Source organism: Anopheles merus, chromosome 2R (genome assembly GCF_017562075.2).
Source record: "Anopheles merus strain MAF chromosome 2R, AmerM5.1, whole genome shotgun sequence".
Classification (NCBI taxonomy): Eukaryota; Metazoa; Arthropoda; class Insecta; order Diptera; family Culicidae; genus Anopheles; species Anopheles merus.
In genome coordinates, this window is record NC_054082.1 from 56,707,646 (window position 1) to 56,730,326 (window position 22,681).

The window sequence follows — 22,681 nt, forward strand, 5'->3', positions numbered from 1 at the left end:
CGGCTACGGTATGTGTTCAAGCCTATCCTTATTGTGACATAAATGATAGAATGATGCTTCCGCCTCCATACCCCTCGCAGGCGCTCTGCATTTGGTGACCATCACACTTTGTTGGCGTATGGTTTGACTCTCGATTTCCTATTCCGGTCTCGTAAATAATGGCTGCTTTTCTGAGCAAATATTATCTTCAACTCCGTGTTCGTCGTCTCACGTGCACTAGAAGATAATGATTTCCGGTAAACGATACCGGCTCCCGACTACGGTATAATATTATTCCACCGGTTGTCTTCTAATTCTATTGCTTAGCACAACGTATACAATGTGCAGCACTAGATACCGGCTCCTGACTACCGTATAATATTATTCCATCGGTTGTCTTCTAATTCTATTGCTTAGCACAACGTGTACAATGTCCAGCACTCGATCTATACTATAGTACAGATACAGGAGAGAGAAAGAGATGCCATAGTTATAGATATGAATGCATCACCAATTGCAGCAAAGTGAAATTGAATGTTACTGCCGATCCTCGCTCAGACACGCTGTAACAGCGATTTACAGTACTTTGTCATCGTAGGCATTGCAAATGGTTCCATTTCAATTAAAATTGAATAAAACGATGCCCTCCCAAGGTACACAGTCCTATCGAGTGCACCGGTTATTGTATTCAACCGGAAATTTAGGTGTGCCCTAATTATTTTTCATCGTTGATATGAACTGTTGATTTAAAATAATAATGACTCATTAACAGGGAGCATTGTGTCATGTTATGTAATGCAACTAGTGAAATATATAGCGTTTTATTGTGCTTGTTTTCCATCATATTCTCTTAGGACATACTGGTTGAACAAAGCAGTTTAAAACGTTGCATAAAACAGCAATCTTTTGATCGGACGTTTAGAAATACGACCCAATAACCTGTTTAATGAGTATTCCTTTAAATTAAATTTTTTCCACAAAACACAATTATTCTTGCATTCTAATATGCGTCCACTATGTATTGATGTGTAAAGAAAACGTAAAACTTCAAAACACTGGGACTATATGGGCTCTAACAACAGCGTTTAGGTAATGGTCAAAGCATTTGCGCACGTTTCGTGCAATGTATTTTCATCATATCTTTTGTTTTTCCGTTAAGGAAAGCCCTTCAAATTATCAATTATTAATTCAAACACTTTTCACAAGTTACAATCGACGAAATCGAATCGTTTGAAGCCGAGCTTGTTAGTATTATTTTGTGGACAAAAACAACACCATAGCCTCACCAAGCGCCATAAGTCAAAAGCATCTGCCCATATTGCCTCAAACATGACTGCCCATTTTGCCCCACGTGAAGCATTTTTAATTTTTTGATATATTAATAAAAATACACATTAAATTGTCTTGCTTTCTAAAAACAAATTATATAGAAATATCATTTCTTCAAAAATAAACCATGTAAAACTTCCATTCCTGTGACAATGCTAAAAGCTTATTTTCGAAGTGGTAAAAATTAGATTAATAAAGGGTAAGTGTACCAATTATGGCTATAATATGTCATCAAGACACCATTTTTACGCCTGTAAAAATAAGTATTGGGTAAAATGTCAAACTTCTTTTTATTTTTATGTAGTCTACAATGTGTAGATCACGAGGGTATTTTTTATTTTCACTCAGTGTTTATCAAAATACTAGAAAATTTCAATTCAAAATTGCATTTTAAGGTACCAATTATGGCTATATTGTTCCTAGCAATTCGCCATAGCTGTACCAATTGTGGCTATATACTAAAACTCGTGGATATTTACATCAAAAATTACTTTGTGACATTGTTTTAATTGAAATCAAGTAATAATAAGCTCAAGGCACCAATATAAATATGTAACCACCATTAAATACGTAAAATTACCATTTTAAAATATCTGTTTTCTACCACTGGTTGTATTGATATTAACGCTCAATTAATCGCACAATTGATGAGGTTAATCCTAAAAAAATACTTTCGTACACATTTTTGATGATTCCGTGCTTGGACACACACCGGACATTCCTTCATATCACCTGGAAGCTATAGGGGAAGTCGGGGTTGGTTCGACACTGCGGGTAAGTTCGACACCTTGCCGTTTTTGTATTTATAGAACTTTTTGAAGACAAAAACTTATACATATTATTTATGTCAACTGTTTCGAATATTTGAGTCACATTTCACTGATCAGAAACCTATCAATTGTCAAAAAACAACAAAATAAACACATGGTGGTTCTGATTGACAGCCGATGTAAGTTTTTACTTCTGGGACTTAAGGAATTGTGGCGTTATTTCAACAAAATTATAGTTTCCGTATTAATAGTATTGTTTTATAAATACTATTGATTAGTTCGATATCACAGGGCGTAATTTTTATATTAAACTGTATAATATAAAATGTCACTAAAACTTAAGCGGCCAATGGGGGTAAATTCGACACCCCACTTGGTAGTAGTGTAATGCTTATTTGTAGCATGTTAACTTTTTTATATCGTAATTTGAAAGTGCATGTATTTTATGCAGATGTCCCTTAACGATGTACGACAAACGTAATAATCAAGCTGAACAAACACGCAATTATAAATACCGTAGAAACTTTAAAATTCAAGATGTCAACAAACCTAGGAAGTTATAATTATGGAATTTAGCTATTATTCTCTCACAGAATGTTTGCCAAACTCGGACTCAAAACATGACCTTGTATATGGTTTAGGCTTATGAAAATTAATATTGTTATGGCTTTGACCGTATTTAGGCTGAATTTAGGCCGGGTAGGCTTAACTGAAGAAAAAAATAGTCGCTGGTTTGGAATCACATTGACCGATGTTCGCCTTTTGGCTTTCGAGTTGGCAGAGAAAAATAAAATTGAACAATTTTCGATTTTATAAATAAAGAAAAAGATTACTGGAAGATAGCTGCCAGGTTGATTTTTAAAGGAATCTTAACCAATCATTCCGTAAACCAGATGCTATCGCCGCAGCTTCTACTATATGGAGTCTGGTCCGATGCTATTTGTAATGAAAATTTTGTTCTTGCTTGTAACTTCATTTTTTTCGTGTATTTCAATAATGTTTTGTGTTAATTTTTCATAAAATTGGTACGAAATACTTTGTTGAACTTCATTGAAAACTACAAGCCATCAGAGTTTGTTATTTTAAAAGCTAAAACCAATGTGTCGAAATCACCCTCAAGGTGTCGATTTTACCCCATCATGGTGTCGAACTTACCCGCACTGCAGTCGTGACGCAACAAAAAACACACTTTTTTATTTTTATCAAAATGTTACCAAAATCAATCCAGTAACCGTAGTTTCTCGTAAGATGGTACATAAAACACCAAAAAAGCTTTTTCGATGTCTACTAGTAAGTTTACATTGGCAAAAGTATTGCAATCAGAGGAAAACCTTAAGGTGTCGAAACTACCCCCAGTTCCCTTACCTAAGCCAGCTTTGTTTTTCTGTTTGAATTTGTTTAAATGAAGAATCGTAGGCATAGTTCAACTATCGTCTGACCAAGATACTTCCGGCCAAGACTAGCACTAACTATCGATCAGGGAATAACAAGAGCCCATTTGGCAATAAGGTGACACGAGCGGCTTCAGATTTCGCTTTCTTCGTATGAAAGTCATTCAAGGCTGTATTATTTTGGTGAAACTGATTCGATTTCATTTTACTGACTATTCCACTGATTACTGATTCGAATGCTTTACAAATAAATGATGCTTAAAACATATTTTTCGCTCCGTGATTTTTCAGTAAATTTCTTGTGTTTTCTGCGTCGCATCGCATTGTTGCCTATTCTACGGACTATTAAACTGCTTCACATCATCGTTGCGTGTTGGCGAATTGTTTAGTTGCACCGCAACTGTGGTTTCCTGCTGTTTTTTCCTGCTCGGCTTAGCAGTGTTGTGCTGTGATTACGCGTGATTTCGCGATGGCGGCTATTTGCTTCTCGTGTGCTGAACCGCTAGAGGCCACCGGCTGCATCATCAGCTGTGCATATTGTGACGCTACGTTCCACCGCGGCTGTTGCAAATTGCCCCCCGAGCTGATTGACGCAGTATTGTCCAATGTTGACCTGCACTGGAGCTGCATCGGCTGCACTAACATTCTTAAAAATCCGCGCTGCCGTTCGGTAAAAGAAATAGGCGCCCAGGTCGGTTTCCAAGCCGCCCTCACCTCAGCTGTAGCAGCTATCGGCAAGCTCGTTGAGCCTATTGTCGCCGAAGTTCGCAGTGGTTTTACCCTCCTTCAAACTGCATCCACGCCTCACATTCGGAATCCTGATCCTCGACCGGCTACGGGTAGAAAGCGGAGGCGCGTAATCGAGGATTCGGCATCTCCTGGTGTAAACAGAATTGTAAACAATCGCGGTAACATCCTTTGTGCCGCGTCATCGCCAAACGCATACACCAATACCACGATTGCCGTCCAGCCGGCACCTACACAACCTCATGAACTGGTGGGAACCGATCCGTTATCATCACCGCTTCAAGCTGCACCTCGTGAGCCATTCACAGATAGGATCTGGATCCGCCTATCCCGCTTATCAACAGCCGTCACTGTGGAACAAGTGGTCGCTTCTGTAAAGCGTCGCTTAGCCACCGATGACGTTATAGCGTATTGCCTGCTGAGAAGAGGGGTTAGTGTGGACAGCATGAATTGGCTTTCATTCAAAGTGAGAGTCCCGGCTATCCTTCGAGATGCGGCACTCACACCATCCACTTGGCCAGTCGGTATCGGTGTACGTGAGTTTTTTCCATCCCGTCAACACGACCACCAAACCTCATCTCCTATAGCCACCCGAAACCGTTTTACAACACGCACACCAGCTACTAGTACTGATCACCGCTACACCACACGCACACCAACAACGACTCACCGTTTAGCAGCACGTACGTCTACTCCACCTGATCCTGAAACAACATCATCACAACAGTGTCACCCCCGGTGAATGATACCTTGGAAGCACCCAACTCAACACTTGTTTCTGGACCGCCCCAAAACCACCGCGCTTCATCTCCGCACCTGCACCAGTCTACAATCGATCGCTTTTTCTCAACTAGACGCAGTCCCGCTCATTGCACGCAACAAACACGCCAAGCCTCATGCTCTGACAACGCAGCTCAATTGACTTACCGTATACCCGCTTTATCCAACCACCACAATGACAACGCTACCGCTGAGTATTTAAGCTGCTATTATCAAAACGTTAGAGGTTTGCGCACTAAAACAAAAGAATTTCACCTAGCTGTATCGGAGGCTGACTTCGACCTTATCGCCCTTACGGAAACTTGGCTTGTTGACAACATTCCATCTGCTCTTCTCTTCAACAACAACTTCTCTGTTTACCGCTGTGATCGCTCTCTCAGCGGCTCTAGCTCTCGCGGTGGTGGTGTTTTGCTAGCCGTTTCTAACGCATACGAGTCGATAGAATTACCTTCCCGTGATCGTTCTCTCGAGTATATTTGTGTGCGCGTCACCTGCAATAACGCACATCTGTACATCATGGTAGTATACATTCCACCGCAGCTTAGCTCCGAGATATCGACTCTTCGCTCTCTACATGATTGTATCAGCGGCTTCACTCTCACACTGAAGCCTTCGGATCTGCTGTTTGTTATTGGCGATTTCAATCAGCCTAGCATAAGCTGGTCCACAGCTGATCCTTCGTCCTCGCCAGCATACTCATCAATCACGCACTATGAACCAACTGCGCGCTCACTGGCCAACAACACCTTTGTGGATGGATTTAAATTTAACGGATTAGTGCAACTTAATCACATCAATAATTCGCACGGACGCATGCTTGACCTGCTCTACGCTAACAATGCTGCAGCTAAATTGTGTTCGCCTGTCTTTCCAAGTGTTGTTCCGCTTGTACCTCTTGACTCCTATCACCCGGCGTTTGACTTCAATATACGTATTAACTCGTCGACCCGACGCAATTCGACGACTCGACAAAACTCGACGACAACCGCATTTTATCGTTATAACTTTGCTAAAGCTGACTATGTGAAACTGAACGACATGATTTCAATGTTTAACAATAGCTTTCATTGTTCCAATTTTATTTCACTTGACGAAGCAGTATGTTCATTCTCGTCCTTCATGCTGCAAGCCTTTGTTGTATGCGTCCCAGTTCAGCGTCCTAAACCTAACCCCCCTGGGCGGACCGCACACTCAAACGACTCAAACGTGTAAAAAGAGCTGCTTATCGTCACTACCAAACGCGCCGCTGCCAAAGATCTCGCTCGATCTACTTTGACACGCACTCTTTATACTGCAGCTATAACAGGTTTCGATATCGCAGATATTTGAGTAAAATCCAACGTAACCTCTGCAGGTGGCCTGACTCGTTTTGGCGCTTCTACCACAGCAAAACAAAATCTACGCATACACCGAAATCCATTACGTATAAAGGAGCAACAAGTGCCAACACTAATGAAATGTGCAATCTCTTCGCGGATCGCTTCGCAGATTGCTTTTCACCGGCCATGAATGATACCGATACCATTGATGCTGCTCTCGTCAACACTCCGGCTGGCGCAATTAACATGAGCACTCCTTTCATCGACAGTGAGATCGTTTTATCTGCCCTAGCGCAACTAAAGCCTTCCTTCGCTCCTGGACCCGACGGAATTCCTTCTACCGTGCTGAAACGCTGTCAAACGACAGTAGCACCTATCCTTGCAAAATTGTTCAATGCATCGCTAGCCAATGGCTACTTTCCCAAAACATGGAGGAAATCTTGGATGGTTCCTATTTACAAAAAGGGCGACAGGACAGATGCCATCAACTACCGGGGTATTACATCTTTGTGTGCCATTGCCAAGGTGTTCGAACTAGTGATATACAAACATCTGCTACATGCATGCCGCAGCTACCTAAGCCCGTATCAACATGGATTCGTGCCAAAAAAGTCGACTACCACGAACCTGGTTGAATTTGTAACCTATTGCACTAATCAAATTGATGCCGGAGCTCAAGTCGATGCAATTTATACAGATCTGAAAGCAGCATTCGACTCTCTTCCGCACGCAATTCTTCTCGCTAAACTCGACAAGCTAGGAGTTCCCAGCTCGCTCGTACAGTGGCTTAAGTCTTACCTAACTAATCGCACATACACCGTGAAAATTGATAAGCACATGTCCAAAGAAATAGTCAGCAGCTCGGGTGTGCCACAAGGAAGCAATATTGGCCCGCTTCTCTTCATATTGTTTATCAACGATGTTACCCTGGCTTTACCTCCCGACAGTATCAGTCTGTTTGCCGACGACGCAAAAATTTTCTCGCCTATTCACAACACAGGCGATTGTACATTCCTGCAAGACTGCATCGAAATTTTCTGTTCGTGGTGCAAGCGTAATGGACTGACTATCTGCATCGAGAAATGCTACTGTGTGTCTTTTAGTCGATGCAGGAGCCCAGTGACTGGGACCTACTTCATGGACGGCACTGCAGTTAATCGACAGAATCATGCCAAAGACCTGGGCGTTCTGCTTGACTCTAGTTTGAACTTTAAACAGCATATCGATGACGTTGTAGCCAGAGGAAATCAATTACTTGGCGTGGTTATCCGGACAACTAATGAATTCCGTAACCCCATGTGCATTAAAGCTGTGTACAACTGCATCGTTCGTTCGGTTCTGGAATATTCGTGCGTAGTCTGGAGCCCAACTACCGCTTCTTCAATTGCTCGACTTGAGGCGATTCAACGTAAGCTCACGAGATATGCCCTACGCCTACTTCCCTGGCAGGATCGCAATAATCTTCCTCCGTATGCTGCGCGGTGCCGTCTTCTAGGCCTTGAACCTCTTTCGGTTAGAAGACGCAATGCACAGTGCTCTTTCATCGCTGGATTGCTAAATGGCTCTATCGACTCATCGCCTTTGTTGCATCGAGTCGATATCTATGCACCATCCCGAACACTTAGGTCTAGAGAAACTCTACGGCTCGCTCAACCCCGTTCCAGTGCTGGTCGGTCTGACCCTATGTTCCGCATGTCGGCTGTCTTCAACACTGTCTCGGATTGCTTCGACTTCGATATCTCAACTCAGTGCTTCAAGGAACGTCTCCGGCTTTTGCCGTGGCCGCAGTGAATTGCGATGTAAATCTTATTTTTGCTATGTATTTTTTTTTCTCAATTGAACTGTTACATCTTAATTAGGCCATACGGCCCGTTGAAGATTAAATAAATAATAATAATAATAATAATATATTAACACTTTGGATTGCGAAAATAACAACGATAATCACGATTTGTTCGCTTGTAAACTACGCACTACAAGCAAAACGACAGTTGTCAACAAAGCATCCATGGTATACTGCGATATTTGGTGCATCAAACGTTAATTGTACCAAATATGGACTTACGGAAAAATGGCATATTTTCGATGAAAGGAAGGTCAATTTTGATATGAAGTCGTCAAATAACTATTTTTTTGCACCAGATTGATAATTTTTACATATAATAATGGTTAGGTGCTTGAAAATCGCTAATATCCTACAGTGCTGCTCTTAGCAAAATGGTAAGAGATATCAAAAATCTTAGCAACACATTTTAAAAGGGTGATATATATTTAACAACAAAGGCCGGTCTGGTGGTACAGTTGTCAACTCGTACGACGTAACAACATGCCCGTCATGGGTTCAAGTCCCGAATAGACCGTGCCCCCATACGTAGGACAGACTATCCTGCTATGGTAACAATAAGTCACTGAAAGCCAAGCTCTCTTCATTAGTGGGTACTGGCAGGCCTTGACCGACAGCGGTTGTTGTGCCAAAGAAGAAGAAGAAGAAGATATTTAACAAACGGAAGTAACCAGCATGGAACTAATGAAACACAAATGTGTTAAAATATTCATAATTGAAATGAAAAATCCTTCCATGGCTTTAGAAAGCAAATAGACTGTTTTAGAGCGAAAATATTGGTCGAAAATCGTTATAGCCATAATTGGTGCTATAGCCACATTTGGTACACTTACTTTAACACTAAATCTTATTTTGATTTTGTCTTGGTTATTTTTTAATTGCGGATTATAAGTCTTGCATGGGGTTCATAGAATAGTCCTATGAATACATTTTGAGCTGCTTAAATAAAGACTGCTCATTTTACCCCATATGCTCATATTGTCGCGTTTGCCCCTAAGATAGTGAAAACAATATGGTCACGAAATTATCTTGATGGATCACACAAAAATTATTATTTACGATAAAACATTACGTATTTAGAACACATTAATAATTAGTCATTATTGTATGCGGGTGCTATGCATGTATACTCATATGAAACTATACTTCTAATCTTAATTAAATTGTGAATCGCTTCTCCTTAAAAATTACGTTTTACAATGTGTACCTTTCAGCAAATATTTTACTTTTTACGTTTTACAGGCAGCAGCTTTTAATCTTGGTGCGATAGTTTCCCATATTGGTGCGATCGTTGCCAATTTTGATGTTTTTTTTAACAGTTTTAAATTTTAATTCCCTTAACATATGTATACAATTTCAAAATTAGTTCGTGTACTGTTTAAGTTCAACAGACGTGAAATTTGTGTTACTAAATTTATATCAAAATTTAACTATAACTTTTAGTCAGCTCGACACGTTTTGGCGCTATAAATCGTGAAAAAGACATCGAACTGAGCCTGCAAACATAGTTTCACGTCCCTTAAATGAAGAATAATATTTTGATGTATTCAATTCTCATTGAAAATCATCACATTTTATCGATTTGGCATTAAACGTAACAATGTACACAACTGTTGAAAATGTATGATGATGTGCTTATGTGTTACACATGTTGTAGTAACATATGAATGTTGCAAAATAGGTAAAAAAACTGATCAACATTTTATCAATTGCTGCAAACTATCATGATTCCAGTATCAAACATATTACTTAATCAATGCTATTTAAAGTTGTAAATTTATAAAAAAAAAGTGAATTGGTTCAATTGTGCCACTTCCACTCTGTTAAAGATCCATTAGGCACAATACAAATATAAGTGCAGGTAAACAACAAGATCCGCAACACCAAAGTTTTTAGCGATTGGCCTACGGTCATGAATAAAACAGAGACGCTCCGTGGAAATTAATTGCTGGGATTATTAAGAATTATAATCTTAGAATCACTGCCCTCACAAGGTTAAATATTGCGACGATGGTGGAGGTGGTGCGCCTAGAGGACTGATAAAATGAGTTGTTTAAATTTAACTGAAACGGATAATTGAGAAAGTTTATGCGGAGCGTTGGACGCCGCAACAATAAACGTCGTTTAGTCTATCACTATCGGTGCACTGTCTCAAGACAGTATGATGACAACGAATGATCCAAACATGAAAACTCCGTGTGAAACCATCGTGCTGTGTTTTAAAAGTGTTCGATTGGCGAATAAGTAGATTACTATTACAATTTCTGGTTAACAAGTTTGAGTATAACATGTTTAAATATTTTCCTGAAAAACATAAATAATGGGAAATTCTCACACTTATAGCAAGTATTTAGGTTTATACTCTTCATATTCTGTAAAATTACTTTAAAACTACATATGTTGAATAACGAAGCGTCTATATAGCGCTCAATGTCATATATATTAACATTAAATGTAATAAAACTTATGAGACAGCTATTATGGGTAAAGTCTAAAAAAATATTTGCTTTCAAATTAATTTTATAATCTAGGTTTGTGACATGATGGAAACTTAACTTGTACGTAAACTTTTTTTGCATTGAGAAACAAAGCATTTATATACGATTATTCATTGGACCGTTGTAAAGTTTTACATAATTAGGCAAAATTTCCTTATAACACAGTTACATTTTGAATAGATATGTATTATCTTTCACATACTCTAACGAGACGATTAGCCATTAACACTACTTACTACAAACTCGACTGCAAGTGATGAAGACTTTCTTCATTATTCAACTGAAAGGGTTAAGCGATGGAACTATCAAATGGGGTTACGGATCAAGCCTACCATTTATAGTCATTTTTTAATCAAATCTCTTGAAAATTGTATAAAACGACTCGAGTCAAATGTGTATTTGCGTATAGTAAATCATAACTTCATAACTCATCCATGAATTTTGCCTGTCTGTGTTTGAAATTTCTTCATCTTCGTCTTTGGCACAACAACCATTGTCGGTCAAGGTCTGCCTGTATCCACTGGTGAAGTGAGCTTGTTACCATAGCAGGATAGTCAGTCCTACGTATGGAGGCACGGTCTATTTGGGGCTTGAACCCATGAAATTTCTACAGACATAAAATTGTGGGTTCAAAGGAAGTATATCAATATTTGTTTTTTGAAATTGTTTTGGGTATGCTTACCATTTTTTTTTTCAAAGCAAATGAATCATATCCGCACACGTAAACTGTAATAGGCAACTCGAACATACATGAGATAACAGGTTATCGCAGACACGCTACCATATTTTCGGTGATTAACGTTTCATTTCACATCGTTTGAAAATGTTCTCTATGTATGAAATGGTGGTGAATTGAGTTAACTTCTCTAACGATGTTCAAGCTTTTAACTTCCAATTTATTTTATTATTATTATTTAAAATAGATAAAAAGCAACAGAAAAGTTGGCAGTGTTTTTTTTAACATGACCTTCATCTAGCATGAATTATGCTGTACAAAGCAACAGGATGGCTAGATGAAGTTAAGTAATGTAGGTTCTGGGAAGAAAAATGTTGGTGCTTAGGCATTTTCTTCTCTATCGAGTTAACATACACGGTACAGTTCTGGTTGTAGCTTATCAACTTTCCTGTAAATGACTCAATCCGTTCGAAACCAGAAACCATAAATATATCATAATAGGAGTTTCATCTGAAAGACTACTAAATATGAAATAAATGAGCAGTGCGCACATACATACACATTCGAAACGATGACTATTTACAGTAATCGGGAAGGATGGTTTTCTGGATGACACAAAAGGGCAATACGTTTTTTTTTATCATTCAATTTTATTGCATCTTTGTGTTTGCATCTGTCTGTGTTTGTGGTAAGCATTTGTTGTTACTAGAAGTATTTGTAAGCATTTGTTATTCTTTATTGTTTAATGCTTTCAAACACAATAATAGAGAAAAAGCAATACTATAAGGTCTTTAAACTAAGCCCATTTGGAATCACAGTTGATGAAACGATGTTTCAATCACAACTATTCTGTCTAGAACAATAATAAATTATGTTTTTGATAAAATTAAAGCGTTTTTGTTGGTCACACCATTCTGAGATAAAACAATAATTTGGTGGATTGGTACGTAGAATCCGAGTTTATATTTAATGCTCGAACGGATGCATTCCTTATTTACAGGAGCGTTTGTATGTGGTATCCACATTAATTCTACTGAAGCTTAATACAAACATCAAACGATTCAAAATCGATGGTAATGAAATTTTCACCGCCCTATCGAAAGCGGTATCGAGTTGAAAGCTTACGTTATGCAACGTTGAACGTCAGCTTTGTGTTTATAACGCTATCGTTGATCATCTGATTGCATGCTGAATCTCGTACGAGAGCAAAATTTGCTGAAACTATTTTCATTACAATTGATTGGAAAACATTCCTGTCTTTATTTTGCAGAGTGTGAGTGTGCGGAGGTAACGTTTCTTTTGAAAGTATGTTTTATTGCCTTTCGGCAGCTCTGTATTAAATAAAAATGTAATACGGAATCTATCTTTCCAGAAATATCATAAATAACATGTATTCATAACAGTTGTTATGTGGTTTCAATTGTATTATGCAGAAATATTTCATCCATGTTTAGATTTTGTATTGCGAAACTTTGAACTTTTTTTCATATGATGTTTATTGATTGTGTTTTACTGCTTCCGGTAATGCTACATTCTTTACCGTGTACAATACAATCCGAATATACAACGTGTTTTCTCGAACTATGCTCGTAATTGAATTTTCTGGGATAGACATCATTTTTCTTCTTCAAGCTCCAAGCTTATCGATTCATGTGCAATATATTGTTCATATATCACTACTTTTTACTACTGATACTAACAGTATCATGTCGTATATCAAACGTATATGTGATATTTGCTGATTCATGCTTTGTTAGTTTTGAAATCAAAAAGATATGATATATAGTATAATAAAAATATATGTGATGAAGCATTAATTTATACTTTTTGAACAACCGTGTAAATGAACGCATTCTAAATGTTAACTAATATTACTGTCAGCATACCAAGCTAACAAAATATTTATTGCAACCAACCGTAGTTGTAAGAGCGCAGCTCATAATTTATGTACAATTAATACGATTGGCAATTGGTAATATACAACTTAATTCTTCGCTTGCGTTGGCTAGTATTTTATATTACACTATATTGAAGCTTACCTATAAACGTAACCCCATAACAAATTAACAAATTATCAGTAAAAAGAGCAACATCCTGCAGTTTATTGCATTAACTGTCATTTAACTCGTACATATCTTTCACAGTTTAGTAACGAAACCACGAACTTCTTTCGTATGAGCATGAGGATTCGAAAACAAAGTAAGCACCGGTAAAATATGGAACTTTAAGTGCTTGTCGTGTTATTAAGATCGAGCACACGAAGCAGGATATTCGTTAAGCCCTACCTGGTCGTAAATATCTCCCTCGTCGTTAGTCCGGGTCAAAAGTTTCAACAACAAAGCCAATCATAATTAATTGATCGTTTGATAGACGCTGAGGGCTCACTACATTTCCTAACGTTTCGGTCACTTTGTCTCGCCTTCGTTGACAGGCGAAACAGTGTGACTGTCTCTGAAATGTGTCCCAAAAATAACAACATGTTCACGTTATACGGAAGCTGGCGGAACCAATAAAAATGTGACAAAACTTTTCATGTGCCACAATCTGAAGCTGATGCATTAATTAATGTTATATATTTGCGGAGCCATTAATTTTAGCACAGCTCTTTAGAAACAGACGTTGTATAAAAAATGTAACGTGCTAAGAGATTATTCGATACTAAAGATCATTATACGTTCCGTCGGGATTTCGTCGTCGACCCACATTCGATACCATCGATATCAATTATCACTAATGACGAAATCAAATGCGGATGGGGTTTTGTGTACATTAGCAGGAACTCGAGTCTACCCACCTTGGCAGTCTGGAAAGACGAGTTAAATTAACGACAGCAATTCAGTCGCTATGAGAAAGCTACATGTGATCGAAACGCGCCATCTTGAGCAAAGGTGGAACGAAAGTTGTATTTATAAAGACAAATAGCAAGGAATCTTTGATGTTGGTACCGATTAGTACCAAGCATACGGTTCACCTGGTTTACAAATTATGTTCGCTTGATTTCCTTATTGGCTGTATCTGGATAACGGGTGTTTTGTTGGCATATTCAATTTATGTTGTTAATGGGCTACTAACTGGGTTGAAACGAAAATAAACATTCTCCGTTTTGAGCTCGGTTCAAGCCGAGAACTCAACCGTGGCTATCCGTTCAAATCGCAATTGCTTATCACGATTGGCAGGCAACGAGTGAAAACAAACGTTGCATACAATGTTGAGATAGAAATTTAAAGAATGATGAAGCTGACGTGAAAGTGCCTCTTGAAAGAAGTTAAATTAACTGTCCGATTCCGCTATAACACATCGATTGACAAGATTAATTACTTAACTTGAAAAACGCACATCAGCTTTACAGATCCTGTCTGTTCGCACTCGCGGTTCGAGTTAAGAAACCGTACATCAGTCTTATTCGGTATTTTCGGTAAAACGTTGGAATTTTATTCACTGTATTTTTTTCAATTTGCTACTGATCATCTTACGACCAACAACCAAAAGAAAGCTAGAAATACCTGTGCAGTGCGAAAATGCCTACACACATTGGGTTGTGCAGAGTGCTGGCATATGACAATAATGGTTCATCTTTCCACACAGTTCTGCTTACTTCTCCAGGTCGGTGTGTGTTTTTGTGCGATAACCAAGAAAAGCATATAAACGTCCCCGTTCGCATTCGCAATCTGCCAATGTTGTTGACTAGCCCGTTCAGTGATCCATCACACAGTAAAGTGGAAGGCTGAGCTGGATGGATTGAAACGATGAGAAGTTTTTGTCGTTGTTGTTCTGCAACGCTTCTTCCTTTAGGCGCCTTTCGTCTCTGTAGAATTAATGAATCGTTCTGTTCTGTCAGTCAGCTTCTAGCCAACTGCCGGCCGCTTTTATGTGGCCTGTATAGTAGCCTAAACGTGCCATTCCGGTAGGGTTTCTTTGAATCGTGTGTAGAGATTGTGTGTATGTTTCTCTGCACTTCTCTCATCCAGCTCTTGGTGGAAATTTTCTTTTTTTTTTCTCTCCGCGGCAATCTCACCCAGCGCCGGTGACGAGCATATGTCAGAGCAGTTAAGTTTTCTGTCAGTAGCAAATAGGGGTCATCTTGCACGAACCATGTGTTTCTTACTAGCGCCAGACATGCCGCAGTCAATCTGTTTGCAGTGATGCTTTGTGTTTTACTGCTGGGATGTGGTTTTCATCGTCCGGTGTCACGCAACAATGGGAGCAGCAACAAACGAAGACGCATGAACAAGAGTTTAATGGCACAAAAATAACGACGGTCTCTCTGCCAGAATGGCATCCTAAATCTAATCTACAAGAGAGGCAAAAGGTTGTGTCATACTTTGCTGACTGTACAAAACCAGGAAATCAAAAGCAAAAGTTAAGGTTTAAAGTATCAATGTGTCAAGGAAGACTTTAATTATTACCCTTACTTTACAAAAAAGAAATAATGGAGCAGCCTGGTGCTTTATGGTATAATTCTCGTCCCAAAACATGCGGCAATGAAAGACACCGGAACCTGTTTAAGCCTTTTGCATAATAGCTACAATGAATGAATGGGGTTACTGAAGTAGTGGTATGGTTCTAGCTCGTAAGATATGTGTGGCTGTGTGTCGATGTGTTTGTGTGTGTGTAGGCTTAGGTGTGTACAGTTAACTAATATTTACGCTGTGGTTGAAAAAGGAGAAGAGTCAACAGCGAGCATAAAATCTGACCACCGTCAAATATCAACAGGCCGCGCACCTTTTTAGACCAACCTGTAGATGGCGAATTGTTTTGGAATCATAAATTATTGAGGATTTTATTCACTTTCACATCCCAAAGGACAAACCGATTCGGATAGTGTATCCAACAAAGAAAAGGTAAAGAAATAAAGCATACGGCGCAAGGAAATAAAACGAAACGCTCCTTGATAAGTGGATTGTTTTCTAACGTAAAACTGTCCCCTGGTTAGAGCAGAAAAGGTGCAAAGACGAGCTAAGTTGTGAAAGGTGTGTCGGGCAAAGAATCATTGACGGTAAAGGTGGTTATAGGAACAATAAATCAGTCGCCAGCAGCTCTCTAGGTGTGCGTTGGAAGCATGGATGAAGTCATCGGGCACAAAGTCTCCACGGACTTGTTAGACAGAATAGATGGTTGAAACAAACTGAACCGCTAGGGGGCGGTGCAATGGATTTGGAGCTTAAAGGATTTTTCGTGCTTGCTTAAAATCCTTTCTGGTGGTTTGTCGGCTTAGCAGAGATTCTTCATTTTTAACTCAGATGTTATTGAAAAAAATCGTCCTCGAAAATGAGATTGACTAAAGAACACTATAGAAAAAGGTTCAGCGACAACAGGAAAAGAACCCGATGAACAAAGACTGCACAAAGATGCTTTTATTTGACCGCGTACATAAGGGGACATTATCTTGTAAAGAAATGCCCACAACTTCGTCGTAACCTGGTGATATTGGCTTCATATTTTAGACTGCAACACAATACAAACGGGTGAGAAAGGATATTAAAAAGTTTTTCAATATTTTTTAAGTGGCTAGATTGTCGCCTTCGCCTAATCTTTCAATGATGGCGTTGGGTGATAAATTAATACGATTGAGCAGGTTTTCCCGTCACTGCTACACAGTTGGTAGAAAACTGTTTAGAACAGGATGTCTCTACTGCTTCTTCATTTCCTGTTCCATGCCTCTTGCTATCAACTAAGGCAACCAGTGGTTGGTAAGGGCCAATCAATAACCACAGAACAGTTTTGGGGCATCATAGCGCGACACAAACGAACTGAGAGGCTCGTATCCACGACATTGTCGGTTCATAATAATAAATAGGACGACATTAAACAGTCTACTCGAAGACAAATCGCAACTCAGTTGTTGTTATTGATAGGTTTTGTTCAGGCAGCGTCGAATTTAGCGCTTGAAGTGGTGAGAACGGCGCGGTTTCAATGTATTTGTGGAATTAAAAATGTCCCATTCAGCGGAAAGCCCTATAACTTTGTTCTATTAGTAGTAACACTGAGTCGAACAGGGTAGCATTTAAACATCCCTGGCCGGAGTATTTGTCAATAACCGTAAATCAAGGTAAATTTTGTCATGGTTCGCTAGCGACAGTATTGTACACGTGGGAAATGTTTATAATATTTTCAACAATGCTAAACCCTGATTAATGGTACCGGAGCATAAATAGAACATGTTTACATATTGCATGAGTTAACTGCTCGTCGTTTCGGGTATTATACAATGTTTATGAAAATGTAGAAAAATGTGCCATATGAAATGGAAAAAGCAAAAAACTGAAGTATAGCAAAGTATCGTGCGCTAAAGAATGATGTTTTATTTAGCTGACGAATTATTAAGTTGATATTACTGGATACAACAGCATGATCATAAAAGCAATGGATTATTATTGTAATACAAAAGCTCCGTACGGAACAACCACAAATTACACATACACAAACACACACGTAAATGCGTACATACACACATTCATGTATACACATATAAACAACGCAGAAATCATTCTTGTCCTCTTTGAGCGTACAAGGGTTTCGCTCGCTCATGCTAAAGATAGAATAGCTTCCGTCCTAGTTTCACTTCCCTAGCTGTTCGTAGTGTGATACTGGGATGGTTCATTAAAAATGTACTCGCCGTAACAGTGGGAAGCTTCGCATGGAGTGTGAAATGAATGGCTGACAATGAACTTCAGAATTCTGATTGTGGGTGCCTTTTGATTGTCTTATCCGTGCGAGGAAACGGATGAAAATTTTAGTCAATGCACCAAAGCAAAAGAGCGCTCGGTAAGTGCATGAGACAAGGGTGAAAAACGCGACCAATGTTGGCAATGCCCAAAAGAAAAGCATCGAAAGAAGGTAGCACAGAGGCGACCGGGACTGGGAATTTCCTTTTCTGGTCGACACAGCATGTAGAACCGAACCATTCAACCATTTGGCATTAATTAATGTTGCAGTCATACCAGATCCAGGATAATTATTTATCGTAACAGTGACAGATTGGCAGACGACCTTTTTAGCGAGCACAGCCGCAATGATAGATAGATGGAATTGCATCTTTTAAGATAAGGCTACTAATTTGGACAAGGGCGGAGAAAAACATCCATTAAGGAATATAATGCCACTAAAGGCTAACAATCGTCAACCGACAGTGACAGCATTACTAATGGGCAACTGTGTTGTGTTGAAAATAAATTGTCATATACAGAGGTGCTGGATAATTGTGCAGATTAGCAAGAGTACAAGTGGTCCGCAGATTCAAGAGTAAAAAATAAGCTAGCATATAAGAAAGTGTAAATTAGTATTAATAAATGAATTCAAATATACTAAACACAACTAACACCGCTACACACTGCAAATTTGGATTTGAATGTCCAAATAACAGATAACAGACAGATAACTTTAAAATAATATTTTATTGTGCAAATGTTTCATATTAAAGTTGTTCAGATAAATATTGTCTATAGCTTAAAAATTCAAACAAAAAATCAAAGCTAACCAATATTTTATTGCAATGGCTATAGCAACTGAAATACCATTACAACCGTCATAATATTGTTTTTGTCCGTCGGGTTTTGCGGAAAATAATCTTAATGCTGAGTTGATATAATACATCTATGTATTATGAATAAAAAATGCATCACAATCCGTATTAAAGCTATCCCGAGAGTCAGCTATTGTTGAGTTCACTACTTTTCATTCTCATACATCGGCCATGTGGTTTATATTCAATATGCGGCTAGGGAACAATTTGATGGGCTATAAGGAATTTATCTTTTGTCTGTTATTCTGCTTATCTTAGTAATGCTTCAGCTTGAGTCGTAAACATTTTTCATGTACTATTCAACAGTGGTCATTTGAGTGTTTGATGTTGTAGTCGTCAAAAGTGCGTTGTTGTTTTTTTTTGACAAACGAATAACGAAGTTTATTAGACAATATTAGCTTGAAAATGTCATAGGTTATTCTTCTTCTCTGCAATATGTAATATATAGGTAGCACAAACAGAATAAAATATTGACCAAATGTATGATAGGACTTTGTGATTTATAGATTATCATTAAGTAACAGTATTTCTCACTATGAAAATTTATATTATAAAAATAAAGCAACTAACGAAATTACGAGTGAGCAAATGGCACGGGATTTGATCACTGTGTTATGAATGAATTTGCATGAAATGTTGATGGTAGAAAAGTTGAGCTTTCATGACCAAATGCTAAAAAACCTCGTAAAAATAATAAAACAACAAAAAATATTTACCTGATAGAACATATTACATGTTCTTTTGCCTTATCCATTATGATTTAAGATAGTCTTCCAACATATAACATTTAGTATTTCCCTACTGGATCTTTAAGAACACGAAAATTTTTAATAACTGACTTTCGTTATCGTCTTTTCTGTGCTAGGTATCCGTTGTTATTAATGTCCAAGAACTTTAATTTATTTTCAAATTTTGTAGACCTGTCCTTTAGTGTACCGAAACGTACTAGCGTCATTCGAGATTGCATTACGTCTAATTAGGAACACATAGTTTATAAGACATTAGTTTTAATTGTGTATGTAGGCCATGGAGGCTCGATACTTTATAATAAATAAATGAATAAATAAATAAAGTATCAAAAATAAAGCAACTAACGAAAATACAAGTGAGTAAATGGCACGGGATTTGATCACTGTGTTATGATTGAATTTGCATGAAATGTTGATGGTAGAAAAGTTGAGCTTTCATGACCAACTTGACCACGTCGTAACTATGAGAAACTAGCTGATAGGCCTGCATAAGCATCTTGCGCGTATAATAAACTAGCCTAGTTCGTGTAAGAAGCTGGATTGTTCGTTGATACGATCGTTAGTATAGTACGCATCCGTGGTATGGTGGCCTTCGTAAGCACAGCCCCTAGCCCGATGGGAGTGTATTCAACCCGCGTTTTGGTCCTGTGCTCCTGCAGACTCCGAGATGAATACGACAGTCGCTGTATGTTACCGAATCGACTCGCCGGCACTACTCTCTAGGCTCAACATCTACGATCCGATCGCTCCGTGTTAGACCGAAAATTTAACGTGGCATCTTTTGGCTCGTCTGATCCTCTGTCTTGTTATATGCAGTCTGTGATCGCTATAATCTTTACGTATCGCGATCTGCGTTCCTAAACTGTATTCATTATGTGCGTCCTGTATCGACTTGACAAGATTGTACTAATTGAGATATTAGAAATAAGGATTGCTTCAAGGGATCGACATGTGGTCTATTGAGTTTTAACAATAAATAAAAAATAACCAATACAGATAAATAGTACTTGAGGACTGTAATGTGTCTACCATTAGTCTATTTAGCCGTTCGAGTACATTTTGTATCTTTTTTTTTATTCACAAAGTTCAACTCAATTCAGCTTATTTGGTTATATCGTGTGTTGGGAAAATAATGTTAATGATAATACTTTAGTAACCCTTCCTGAAAGTCATGCATCGTAAATTTAAATTATGTTTCAAAAAATCCCTTAATAAGCTTCTGGATAGAAGTTGAATCCATTTTAGAGATTGCATGAAGACAGCTCAAAAGACATTTGAGCAAGAGAAATATCAATCGAATATTTGGATGTTTCATCTAGCTTCGTTCATTTGAGGTTTGAGAAGAATGGAGAATTCGACAAAAGAGCTTGCGAAAGGGTCACAACGGATGAAAAAGGTCCTTTTTTAATAATCATAATTCGATGTGTCAGTCAATTTAGCTCAATGGTTACGGTTGAAATTATGGTGGATGTTGTCGATGATTTCTTGGAGATCTTTCTTGGAGTGAAGTGAACTCTAAGAAAAGTTAGCAAGTTAGTTAGCGGAAAAGCTGCTGGTGTAGGGAGATAGAGAACCGTTCCACTGTTCAAAAAATGTTTATCAACCCTTTCCGTGAAGTTACTGCCAATGCTTGAAAAGGAAGTTGAAATGTGAGTATTTTTTCATTCACCAAACTTTTCCATCCCTTTCAACACTAAAACGAGATAAAGAAAGACCCTTCTAACACTCCTTCCCAGCAACATCATGAGCAGCGCAATCAACGACACCATCATCATTGGCATCATCAACTAATTTATGGGGATCAGTTTAGGTTGGTTTCGTTTGTTGTAGCTACTGGAGGAGTGTAAACTTTGAGCCATTTATTGGAAGGATCCTTACCCAGGATGATATATCATCTTGCATTCGGATACTGTTTTATTCCGTGTAAGATTCATTCGTGAAATTTAAATCTGATCAGACTATGCCATGTTTTCTTTTTTTTATTCAGGAGGAACGGTCCAAGAAGACCGTATTGCTTAATGACTATGCAATGTTCACGCTGTTGAAATTGAATTTGTCAAATATTCAAACTAATTTACCATAAATTATCCATTTTACACAAAGTAACAAGGGAAATAACTTTTTCGCTTAAGTCATACAACACGTTTTTACAGCTGCAATTATTTTAATTGGATGCTATTACGTCAACTAAAAAACATTTTCATAGACATTTTTACATTAGCATCATGAATCAATGCTTGTATTTGTTATATTTGCAAATTTTCTTTTTGTTTTGATTCCAAATAGAGCAGGCGACCCGAATAGACGTTTCTTTTGATCACGACAGGTAAGCCAATGTACGTTGTAACTTGAGATTTTACCGTTCCGCATCAACAATGGCATCCGAGCACCGCTTCTTTTCACCCGACAACTTCACTCGACCAACGGTCACGGTCGGTTTGAGGCAGTTAGAGAATATGGTTAGGGAATGAATGAGTATCACTTATCTTCGAGTCGCGTCTGAGGGTGTTGGTTCCACATTAACGCTGTTGATGATTCTTCCTTTCTTTAGCACAACCGGTTTGCGTGCATCCGTCCGTGCCCAAAGGTACAACCTTCTGGTTGTATTCCTACTAGCTACCTCTTCTCCTTAGTGCAGAACGTGCGATGCGCTGGAACCGTTTAAAGCTTACCGGCGCCCTGACAGGGACCACGTGGAGGACTTAATTATTTCGAGATAATTATCTGTGTAAATTTCTGTCGGAATCGTCTGAACACAGGTGCAAAGTTAAATTCACAACGCTTGTACAATATACACCCAGGAAAGTAAACATGTCACCGTATTAAAGCCATGACATGGCTTATCATCGGCTGTATTTCTAGTATTCTTCTTGAAATCCAAATCTGGTTTGGGTTACGCTTTTCAAATAAATGTAAAATCAATATTAAAATAAAAATTGGTATATTTTTCCACAACCATACGCAAACCAGTAGTCATCTTTTATTTTATACTTTTCTATAAAAATATGTTGATCTTTCTGTTAAAAAAATTAAAGCGCAAATGTTTCTCAGAATGTGTCCCTTCCATTTCCAATTCAA

At 38.4% G+C, this 22,681-nt stretch overlaps 1 protein-coding gene across 13 annotated transcripts in view; it reads right to left on the minus strand.

Moving 5' to 3' along the window:
• LOC121589369 (dopamine receptor 1) overlaps window positions 1-22,681 on the minus strand; it is a 79,747-nt gene that overhangs the window by 26,291 nt on the left and 30,775 nt on the right. The gene's annotated exons all lie outside the window — the stretch shown is intronic.